The sequence below is a fragment of the Dermacentor variabilis genome, chromosome 7 (assembly GCF_050947875.1).
Source record: "Dermacentor variabilis isolate Ectoservices chromosome 7, ASM5094787v1, whole genome shotgun sequence".
Lineage (NCBI taxonomy): Eukaryota > Metazoa > Arthropoda > Arachnida > Ixodida > Ixodidae > Dermacentor > Dermacentor variabilis.
The window spans coordinates 86020828-86032550 of record NC_134574.1 but is presented as its reverse complement, the minus strand read 5'-3'; the positions used below and the strand labels follow the sequence as shown (position 1 = coordinate 86032550).

Here is an 11723-nt window from a genome sequence, read left to right as displayed (position 1 = left end):
GAAACTTCCGAGAGCTTGTCCGTACTCTAAGGCATTTAACAAGAGAAGATGCCAGCTAATCACGATGCTAAATTATCTCCCGAAAAGGCGGCCTGGCAATGGTAAAGGGAAGTTACGAACGAAAAGCTCTGTGAATTCGACCCCTAACACGTAACACCCCACCTACCATTTAAAGTAATATATCTGCTTAATAGAAGCGAACAAACCTTTGTTGTCTCATTGCGAAACGCATGGAGCGTCGTGAGGACCGTGCTGCTCACAGAACGGCCGCTGAGGAAGCTGTCGTAGGTGAAAGCTGCAAGTGAACGGTTACGTGAGTTCCTATCAGACAACTATTGGAAATAATTTATTCCTATCATTCCTAATTATTTTGGGTTTATTATTCGCGCGTTGATTCTACCAATACAATAATGAATAATCTCATGCTCTGTCTCGCTTGTGCGTACTGTTATTTTGCTGTCTAGCCGTCAAAGCAACTAAAATATCAAATGCGTTGAAAGCAAGTTTGTCTTGTACTGCGCATTTAGGGAAAAATGTGATGAGTGAAGCACAGTGATGAGACATGACTGCGCTCAATAGTTGCTTATAGCAAGAATTATTTTACGACGCAATGCAGCAATATCCTTGAAAACAGTTTCAGTGATGGCAACGACACGGTGAAAATCAACATTTAAAGTGTGCACTTGCGCTTATGGGCGGGATAAAACAAATTTTAAGGTTTTGCGCCTCTTAGTAGCGAAAATCGCATTTGCTAAACTTCAAGATTGTGGACTCAACGAACCAACGCATGACGGACAAGCACGATCGACGCATTTCCAAGCTCCTTATTCGTGTTTACCGAAAAAAATATGGTTCAGCACTTCTAGGCCAGTTGACAGATGAGCGTCATAACAAAGACTGTTGGCCACGAATGAGAGTACTGCGCGGTAAGATTGTCAATTGCTACTCGCAACCTTAATCTCGGCACTGAACATATTCGCGAAAATGACAGTCGACCTCCCGGTAAAGTGCATTAACAGCCCTGAAGGATCAAACTGCATACTTACTCCTGCAAGAAACTATCTTGGCCTTCCTCCGTCGGGATTCCTGTACTTCGGCGGCGGTCAAGATAGAATAGGTCGGAGAATGACGAACAAGTGTCAGCCCTGTACTTCCTCCTCTTCTTCTTTCACCTTCATGCTAATAGGGCGGCAAGGTTGTTATTTTTTTCTCTAACTTACTGTTGCCAGAAATTGATGTCCTGGTAGGAAAAAAGTTTACAGTCAATTTTGCGTGCGCTAACGAGGATGAATACGGAAGAATACGCACTCACGTGACAATAATTAAATTAGTTAATATTTTCATTCGAATGCGTTTTTACTTCCTATTGTTTTCTCCTAAGAAGGGTTGTGGGTTCGAGTGGCTTAATTAACTTTGCCCTAATTACATGTGCGTGCAATAATTTTCGACTTAATTAACACCAAAGGTCGAGGGTGTCATTGCCTCAATTAACTATACTTAATTAAATGTGCATCAATTCACTTCGCCCTAATTAACACCCATGATCATGGGTTCGGCTCCCACCAGAGGTCGTGGGCTCGATTGCCTTAATTAACTCTACCTTCAAACTGGGCTTTTATTGAGCTCGCCTTAATTAACATCAAAGGTCATGAGTTCGGCTCCCACCAATGAACGTGGATTCGACCATTGTGGCAACATCAATTTTGGTGCCATTGAATTTTGGTCCCAATAAAGGTCGAGAGTTCGACACCTACCAAAGATTGTCGGTTCGAGTGCCTTAATTATCTTTGCCTTAACACCAAAACTTGTGGGTTAGACTCCATCCAACGGTCGTGGGTGGCACCATCAATTTTGTCAACATCGAATTTTGGTGCTATAACGCCGGACGGTCAATTTTTCGATAACGCCAGGCAGCGGATTTTTCGACCCATAAGTCACTTACGGCTATCGCCTTTGAAAGAACGAAAGATTAAGCGCAAGCTTAAATAATTGCATATCTTTTTAAAGTTCACTTCAGCAGAGGAGTTCCGTTTCCTTAGAGCGCACCCAGGGGGGAGAAATGAGCCGCTGTTTCACAGATAGGCTGAAAGCAGCCCTAGAAACTCACCTTGTCTAAAAGGATGGTTGATGCGTATTCGTTATTCCCGTTTTCTTGACTTTCAGGGACAGCGGATTTAGAGTTAGGAGTTCTAGTTACTTTTCGTACGACATGACGTACGACGTATAGACGTTTCTACCATGTGAACGAGACGCACGACTAACGATGCCTTCATTTCCAGCGTTTCGGCCGGGGTCCCGCCTTATATAAGTGGGCCGCACAACCCGCCATCATTCATAAAACCAAGCAAGGCAGGGGAGTATGCCCACTTCAATCCACTTGCTGGAGTCAGCTGTCGGTCACTGCGAAGCTTAGGCCGTCGGAGCAAGGGCTCTCGAATATGTCGCGCGCCGGGACATTTAGGTACACGGTAAAGAACTGCGGGTTATATATAATAATCTAGGCTACCTACTGCGTATAGTATAATGGAAAGGTTCTCTGGCTCTTGAAAAGCAAGACACCGTAATATACTGTAATCATTTGAACTTATTCATGCCGTTCAACGTTGCGTAACCAAGTGACGCTTGCTCACTGGCATCTCTTGGAATGCTGTATTCTTTGTGTTCTGACTGGAAATGATAGGGAAACGACACTCCCTGAAGCTTTGAAAAAAAAGAAAAGAACTGGGCTCCAATCTACGCTGTGGTGGTGGTTAGCCTTCGAAACTGTGGTATGATCATGATCTGATAGACCAATGTGACGTAGCCTTCAGCTGGATTCAGGCGAGCCTGTGTACGACGCCGCTGTACATGTCGTTGCGGTTCCTTTCGTCGCTGATCGTATTCGAGGTACTCTTCAGGTGTCCTGACTGTGCGTGGGTTCCTTTGCGCAGGAATCGCTGCGTCCGGCCTAGCCTGAGCGCGACGCCGTTGAGCAAATTGACGTAGCTGTTCCCGTCGCCACTCATCGTGTTCGCGCTGCTATCCAGGGATTCTACCTGTGCGTGGCCTTTCAATGGCGCTATCAGAACACATTAAATCCGTTGCTAGGAGGGCTCATCTTTTACATGTGAAAGTGTGGTTGCGTGACCCCCTGCTTCATATGCTACAGTTTCCGCTTCTCGGCAGCAGCAGCTTGTTGGCTTCTTATGATATGCACGTGAAAGGTGGCAGACCTAGCAAATGGGTCGCGAAACGTAAATAGAATTTAAGAAAAATCGCATTACGCAGAGTGACTTTAAACAAAGCAGGCAAATACATATAACGTGAACGTGACCCAGCTTCTACAGCCTACATCGGTCACTTCTTAAAGCTCCGCCCAGGAATGAGGGCTATTCGAGAAAAAAAAAAGATGCTGAGAGTTGCCAAGTTTCGAAAGAAAAGAAAAACGCTGGAAGTGTTGATAGGGATTGCAAGGTTCAGCGTGATGCTTGGACTCTTCGGATGGTGCTATTAATATACGCTGTTGCGATGTGTAAGCACCGCGCAGCACGCAAAGTAACTCCTGTAGGGCAGAAGGAACAACGCCCTACACACTAAACATTTTAACACCCTTAAGGGTGTAAATCAGTTTGTCGCCAGACGAACACCCTAAGGGTGCTGTTGTCTACACCCTACAGTTGGGGTGCCACTATAGCACCCTAAAGGAAGGGTGTCCAGCAAAATAAATTTAGGGTGCAAGGGTGCTCGTCCAAATTAACACCCATCTGTGTGGGTGTTGGAAGGGTGTACACCCTTTTATTTCTAGCGTGTATGGAAGGCAGATTCGGCAGTACACGCCTTCAATTACTACTATGTACAGCGATCCACGCGCAACTATTGCGTGTGCCAGAAGGTTCAAGTTCGGCTACCAAACGCACTGTCGAACAGCCGGCCTTGAAGCTTTGATGGGCATACACAACACCTATACGTGTGGATCACATTACATATTAGTAATTCATGGTGTATATTGGAAAACCTGTCTTCGCTGCACAAATACAACCTAGCAAACTTGACACTTTTGAGCATGTATATCAACACCAAGGTTATCACGATTTCCATATCCAAATAACATGCAACACAGACTGGTAAGATATATGCTGCATTTTCAAGAAAACGCAAATATATTTATTGCATGCTGCAATACAGAGTACAACATATACATAAATCACATGAAATATAAACATGCACAATCACCAAACACATCGGTAAGTACAAGAACATGTACATTCCCCACAAAGGTACCTAAAATATATGTATTGATCAAATCTGTTATTAGAGAAGAAACTATGTATAGCGGCACTGAAAGAGCCTGGGTTGATTCGCAGTGTTTTGGGCCACATAAAGGAATAAATTTTTAGTATTAGGCTCCAGTGAATGAAAATTCAAGTTTTGATGCTTTAAAAAAAGGCATATTGCAAAGGTGAATTAGGGAAGCAATTGAAATGCAGAGCAAACGCACAAGAAAGACACCTGTTATTTTGTACACTAATGTAATTGCAAAGCATTATGAAAAGTTTGGAAAGTCGATGTAAAGCATAACTGGCCAACATTTTTCAGACTGAAACAATACTTTCCAAGCATAGACATGCTTTAAGCGAGGTTTATGCCAGGAGCCTTATTGCTAATTTTCTATTTCCAACAAGGTTACTTGAGCACAAAAAATACGTAGAATTTTTTAGTGCCTACATAGTTCGTCCTCTTTTGTGAAACGAGAGTTCTCTGGGCTAAAGGTGCTGTGTAGCGGTTTTTCTAACTACAATACCAGTTTCTATAAATTTTTGTTTTGTAACTCTAAGGCACTGGTACATATACAATATGTAGTTTGAAAATAGGTTCTTTTCTTACTATAAATCAAGAGTGCATATTCCACATCTACTAGTGCCTGGGTGCAAAGTGCAGTAGGAGGCCTGATAAAAACAAACCACTGTTGATTAAACGATTTTGCTGAGCACAAAATGTGGACACTGTTTTAAAATACATAGTAAATTTCTAAATTATTTGCACTTAGATGCAGTAATTCAAGATTAAGGCATGCTATAGCATGTGAGCATGCAAATTAGCAAATATGGTTTAATAAATTAGCCATACTCTGGTTACTAAAAGAACACAGGCATAGGCAGTCATGCAAAAGTTCAAGTTAAATATCACACTGTTAACATTTGCCAGCAAATGGTCGTATCAAACATTATAATTATACTGAACAAGGGTAGTTTCTTGGGATAGTTTGCAATTAATGAGATAGAATTACGTACAGCTTCAATGAGAAGAACTGCGAGAGATGACAGACTGCGCTGACTTCCAACAATATTTAATTACGTTGCCACATCATGTGTATTTGTACAAAAGTGGGCATGCGCAGAATATGAGTCACAAGGGGTGTCTAACAGCAAGTGACTGTACTAAGAGCATCGTCCTTTGAAAAAAATAAACATGAGAATTTCTATCTGTTGAGATACAAGACTTCACTAGGGGTCAGCACGATAGAGGGGTCACTAACGCACACACTAACCAGTTTTCTAGTGGAATCTGCTTCTATAGTTACCCGGATGACCTGTGTCTCGCTAAAGCTTCTGTACCTTCAAAGAGGGGCACGCAGCCGCAGTCCCAGCAATGGATGCCAAAGTGGCCTTGTACAGTGTTATGGACGTTGTTATCGTGCTCTCCTAAATGATTGTTTAGGCGCCTGCCTGTCTGTCCAACAAAGTCAAATGAGATATTGTAAAGCTTTGCCTCCTCAACAGCCTCAATAAATCTTGCTCACACGAGATGCAACATAGCGTTGCTGCACAGGCTGATTGCCTTTCTTGGGTTGGCTACCCTTTGGCCTTAATTTCAGCCATAGCGGAACAGCTTCTGAAGTGCACAAAACATGATGAGCGCACTCGGTCAAGGAACCAGCCGGTTGAAAGACACAGGTTTGCAGTGCTACCGTATGTTCATGATGTCTCCCATAGGCTAAAAAAGATTAGGGAACCTGCAGAAATCACAGTCCTTTTCTCAGCCCCGGAAAAGCTGGCAAGGCTCTGCAAGTGTGTAAACGCGCCTAAATCACGTCAGAGTTGTTGCTCTGCCGGGCACAGAAACCGTTTTGCGATGTGTGCAACGAATGTGGTTTCCCAAATTCCCATTTTGAGGCAGTAAATATATTGGACAGATAGGCAGGCGCCTAAATGATCGTTTAAGAGAGCACTACAACAACGTCAATAACACTGTTCAAGGCCACTTGGGCATTCATTGCCGGGACTGCGGCTGCATGCCCCTCTTTAACATACGGAAGTTTTAGCGAGACACAGCTCACCCGGTAAATTATTGAAGCTGATTTCACCAGGAAACTGGGTAGTGTGTGCGTTAGTGCCCCCTCTATCACGCTGACCCCTAGTGAAATTTTGTATCTAAACAGATAGAAATTGTGATGTTTTTTTTTTTCGTGACCATGTTCTTTTTACAATGACTTGCTGTTAGAACACCCCTTGTGACTGGCTTTCATTTTCTGCGCATGACCCCTCTGTGTATACACACACGATGTGGCAACGCAATAAAATATTGTTGAAAGTCAGTGGAGTGTCTCTCGCAGTCCTTGTCCTTCACGCTGTACGTCATTTTTTATACTGAACAGCCAATATTGATTCAAAATTAGAAAAATATAGTACACATCTGAGCTGCAAAAATGCAAGTGATGCAGCAAGTGGCCTTTAGCTTTCCAAAAGAAAAAGAAATGTTCACGGTTAACCACGAGGTGCAGGGACTCCATTCTCTGAGCATCTTGACCAATAAATGCAGCGCATGGCATTGCTGGAATCTTGCATCCTGCATTAGCAACATAAGAAGAGAATCATGAGAATTCAGTCCGTGCAATTACACATGTACTTTGCGGAAAATTTGATAAAGCAACAAGCTCCTCAAAGTAACAAACTTAATGTGACTGGGCAGAATGCACCACTCAGGCAACTGGGCAAGACAAGTGAAAGGTAGAAGTTTCTATTTTGCAAATTAGGGAATTGCATGTTACTGTGAATGCTAAACCACTATCATTGTGAACACAAGGCACATACAGCAGCAAAAACATAAATTTACAGTAGCCTTTTCACCATAGAAAATAAGAGTGAATAAAGTTTAAAGACTACAAATGACATCTCTCAACAACAGACATTTGTCCAAGAGTGTGTATGTGACCTTAATACAAAATTGACATTATGAAATCTGCAATATATCTGCATTACACTTTATAAGTACTGCAGGTGAGAAGCTTACGGGATATGGCACATTAAGAGTGAAATGCACAAGGCATTAAAAATGACTGTTTTTACACATTATTACACTAGGAGACAAAGAGAACTGTTTTACAGAGAGTGCACACAAAATGAAAATGAGGGAATCCCCACTGGCATTCTCATTTGCCCTGCAATACATGCATCCAGCCCAACAATATCCAACTCTCCAATGCAGTTTATTAGACACTTTCTGCATCCTAAAATTTATCGTGTATTTCTTATTTACTAATTTAGTAAGAATGGGCATTTTGGCATACTTTCCTCGAAAATTTAGCATGTGTTGTCAACTATTTTTCTTAGAGCACGCCCCCTTCTTTCAATGGGTTAGCTTGGCAATGCACTGACAAGTAGTATTCCCTTATTTAAACTTATGATCCGTCCTCATGCTCTAAACTGTGATGCCACTCCGATGCAGTCTATGTTAATCTGTGACTATTTACATGGTCCTTTCTGTAGCCTCTCAACTAGAGCCTGAAATTTCTTGTCTCCTAGAACAATCGTCTTGCCTAAAACATATTGCACGGTTACCCCTCATAGGGGGGGGGGAGGTACTGTATATGAGTTTTCACATATTCAATGAACCTCAGAGACACAACCATTTCTCATCCTGTGTTGCTCCTACCCGCATGAGTCACAATGGTTGTAAATTGGCTACCTGCCCTCTCTCGCTTAAAAGTACATTTTGCATGTGGAAAATAACGACAAGCATCACATTTCATTGAATGAGTGCTCCTGTGCATGTTTTTTTTTCCGTCCTGTAATGGATAAGTTCAACATGGTCAAGTTGTTTGAAAACTGTCTAGCCTCAACCAATACTTTGTGTAGTTTCAAAATTATGATACATTCATTTTTCAAAACTTGTCCCAAATTAAGCATGAGACATTTTCATGATGCAAATGAGGTAAGGTTGTGCTCAGAGACTATGATAGGCCTGCTATATCCTGCAAAACTATGTGAAATGAAATATGCTTGCAATTTTCGTGAGCAGCTAGCTCAGTAAATTAGGCACATTACCTGCGGAAACGTTTTTTTAACGCTCCCGAGAGGTCCTGGTTTCTTGCAATTTCTTCAAATCCCTTGCAGTCTAGATTGCAATCCGGTGCATTTTGATTTTGATATTGTATTCAAAATAAAAACAGCTGAAATTTTAAGGTTTTGATAACTATATGGGACTAAATTAAAGGTAGAAGAGTGTAATGCAATGAGCAAATAACAAGCTCATTGCAGAGAGTAAACAAATATTCCTTTCCTGCAAATAAATTGGTAGCAGGAAGGTCATACGAAATTAGCAGTGAATGCACAATAAAGAATATGATGCTACAATGCCCCGGCATTCTGTGAATATTCTTGCACAAAGAAAATCCTCATTATGAAAGACCATCAAGAAAATGCAAATGTATACTTTGGATCAGCAGTCATACCTGCAGTATGCACTGTACCATCGGCAATATTTACAACCACAGGCAACTGCACATCATACCAAGCTTAGGCGGCCAAGGAGCCTGAGTTTTAAATTATAACTTGACTTATTATATTACCTACACAACTATATCTACTTACAATGTTGTCTTCTCAACCGCTTTCAAGAAGACATTAACCATCTGTCTGAAGGCGAACGCAAGTGGCTTGCTCTTGATGGGGGGCGCCAAGGCTGGGCATTGTGAAATTGCTGCTACCATCTGCATGACCTGCGAGAAACGACGCTCTAAGTACAAGATAAACAAATGCTATTAGAGCAAAAGACAAGATCATTGGCAATGAGCCTCGTTTTGGTTTACACGAGAAAAGCCAAGAATATGGACTTTGTGCTGCTTACTGAAGAAGAAGCAAGCCTCCTTCCAGATGTTGCAGTCATGCATTAAGATTGTCACACAGCTGCATGCTTGTATGCTGCTGTCGCCAGTACGCCAGTATGCTTTGAAGTTTATTATTTCAAGTTAAATTGATTATTGTGTTTTCTTGCCAATTCTTGGCAAACAGACCAGCAATGATATAGCTCACTTACACACATACTCCCTTTTGAGGAGAATTCACACACACGCACGCATGCATGGGCGCACACACACACACGCACACACATGCTTCTGCCACATGAGCAGCTTCCTGTGCTTGACACACATACATTTTTTTTTATCCTGTGTCACTCCTACTGCTAAGGCATAAAAAATCCTTTGTGTTACCAACCCCAAACTCCTCAACCTACACCTCCAGCTTAAACACTTTCTCGAGAGCCAGGACAAGCCTCCTAGCTTCCCCAGTGCTCCAAACTGTAGTTACGAATTTCGATAGGGCTATAGGCGACAGCTCTCGAAGGGCATGCAAATTACCCGGAGACCTAAAGCTTGTATATACCTCTAAAGCACAACACTTCAAATTTTCAAAATTCATTAAAGCTCCTGAAGACAATTGCTATATACGTACAACGTCTCGAATAACCTGCCGCTAACAATTTCAGCGGTTGTCTGCATCAAAAGAAATGTGGGCTAATGGGAAATCCACGTCTTTAAGATCGGAATTATTGTAATGGCGAAACACACTACCAGATTTCTTAATCATTTATTTATGCTCTGGATGTAACGTTCCTTTCACAATAAAAAACAAGGATATCGATTCATCAGGGCATGGGAGGAAAAAGGACGAAGCGTATACTTGGTGCCTTCCCACTGGTCCTCCCTAGAAACGGCGCCTCATACAGCAGTTGTCCAGGGTGGCTTGAAACCAAGCTCGGCTTTCAGGCGGGAACACTCGCTGCACCAAATCGGAAGAGTTTTATTGCGAGTAAAACTCTACCGGCCTCATGCAATACATACGCACGCACAAAAAACGCACCCACACGCACACACAAGTATACGCACTCTCAAAGCGCAGACACAAAAGCGCGCACGCGCACATTGATGAACACAAACAAGCACACATACATGCATGCAGGCAGACACGCTAACACGTGAACGCACACACAGCGACCCACAGACAGCACACTCACAAAACACGTACGCACTAGACACGCGCAAACACGCCGGCCCATACAAACCGGCATGTACTGAACGCACGCGCGCGCGCACGCACGCACACACACACACACACACATACACACACACACACACACACACACAAACAGCGAGCCGAGCGCACGCACGCACACACACACACAAAGCGAGCTGAGCTGAGCGCACACACAAATCAAGCCGAGCGCGAGCACGCGCACACGCACAGACAAAGCGAGCCGAAAAAATGCTGAAGGCGTCCGGCAAGCAGCAACAGCAGCACGCGACCGCATCAGGGAGAACCAATACCGCGCCGGTTCCTTCGAAAGGTGGCTAAGCCAGTCCTTTTTCTACGCGACGCAAAAGTGGTCGACCACATTTAACTGAAGTGCGAACGACCGTATTACAAGCAGCCGCGCTGAACGCACAAGAGAATCACATCAATGAACGTTCAAGCGCTGAGAAACAAAGCGTAACTATGCAGGCGCACCACGCCCGATGTAGATTTGACAAACATTAGTCACACGGGACGCGATCGAGGTAGTTAACTTGCCCTAGTAGGAGTGCAGCTGCTCTTGCTCTTACATTAGCGAATTATGAATTATGCTACGAGATCACAGTGAGATATTTCTAAAGCGAACAAAACAAATACCAAATAAACGGGCACTTGCCTGAAAGTTTCCATCATGCCAGTACTACCGACCGGGCACGTTGCAACTTCTCGTTTCAGCCTTCGTGGATCCATCTTCCAGTGCGTACGAACGCTTTGCTTTGAAGTGGGGCACGAGTAATACACAAAGCATGGGCCACATCTTTTTCTACCCCGCGCGCAAAACTAATCACACGTTTAAAATTACTTCGCACAGCGCGCGACGCGAACGCACGCGAAAACGAGCGTGATGGCGCAGCTTCCGCCTTCCCGTCCTGCCGCGCGCCGAAGTGATAGTACAGCTACAGCGTCGGCCGTCACTTCCGGTCGCTTTTCATTGGGCATGGGCGGCCGCGCAAATTGAACGTTTATTATGACAGGTTTGCTTGCTCGCATGGCCGCCTGTTTGCTGCTGCTTCGTTGTGGTCTCTAACTAGAGCGGTGAGGCGCGTAGTTGCTACTACGTTTCGTGCCGGGCATTTTATTTTGGGGTAGGGGGCGCAGTCTGTGCTGCATCACTGAGGGTACCGGAACCGTGAGCGAGACGATCGGCGCTCTTCTGCTGGCGCGATTAGATTATTCGCTGCGTCCGAACGAAGCAACTTTGCGAGGTCACAGCGTAGTTTCAGCGATATCATGGCTCGATAAAGACGCTCACATCTTGGTCGTGCGACAGCGACGCGTAAACATTCATGAGGAGACTGAAGACTGCGTTTGCAAGTGCGTATGCTCTGGATAAGAAATTACAGCTTTGACGACACCAGCCCTTAATATATAGGCTCAGCCTTACAAGCTGTATTT

At 43.7% G+C, this 11723-nt stretch overlaps 1 long non-coding RNA gene across 1 annotated transcript; it reads right to left on the bottom strand.

Annotated features, from left to right (window-relative positions):
• Positions 1-6459: 6459 nt before the first annotated feature.
• Positions 6460-11163, bottom strand: LOC142587595 (uncharacterized). The gene is made up of 3 exons (XR_012829586.1): positions 10945-11163; positions 8850-8977; positions 6460-6825 (listed from the first exon to the last, which is right to left on the bottom strand). It is a non-coding gene; the product is annotated as an uncharacterized LOC142587595 (long non-coding RNA).
• Between the last annotated feature and the right edge of the window lie 560 nt (positions 11164-11723).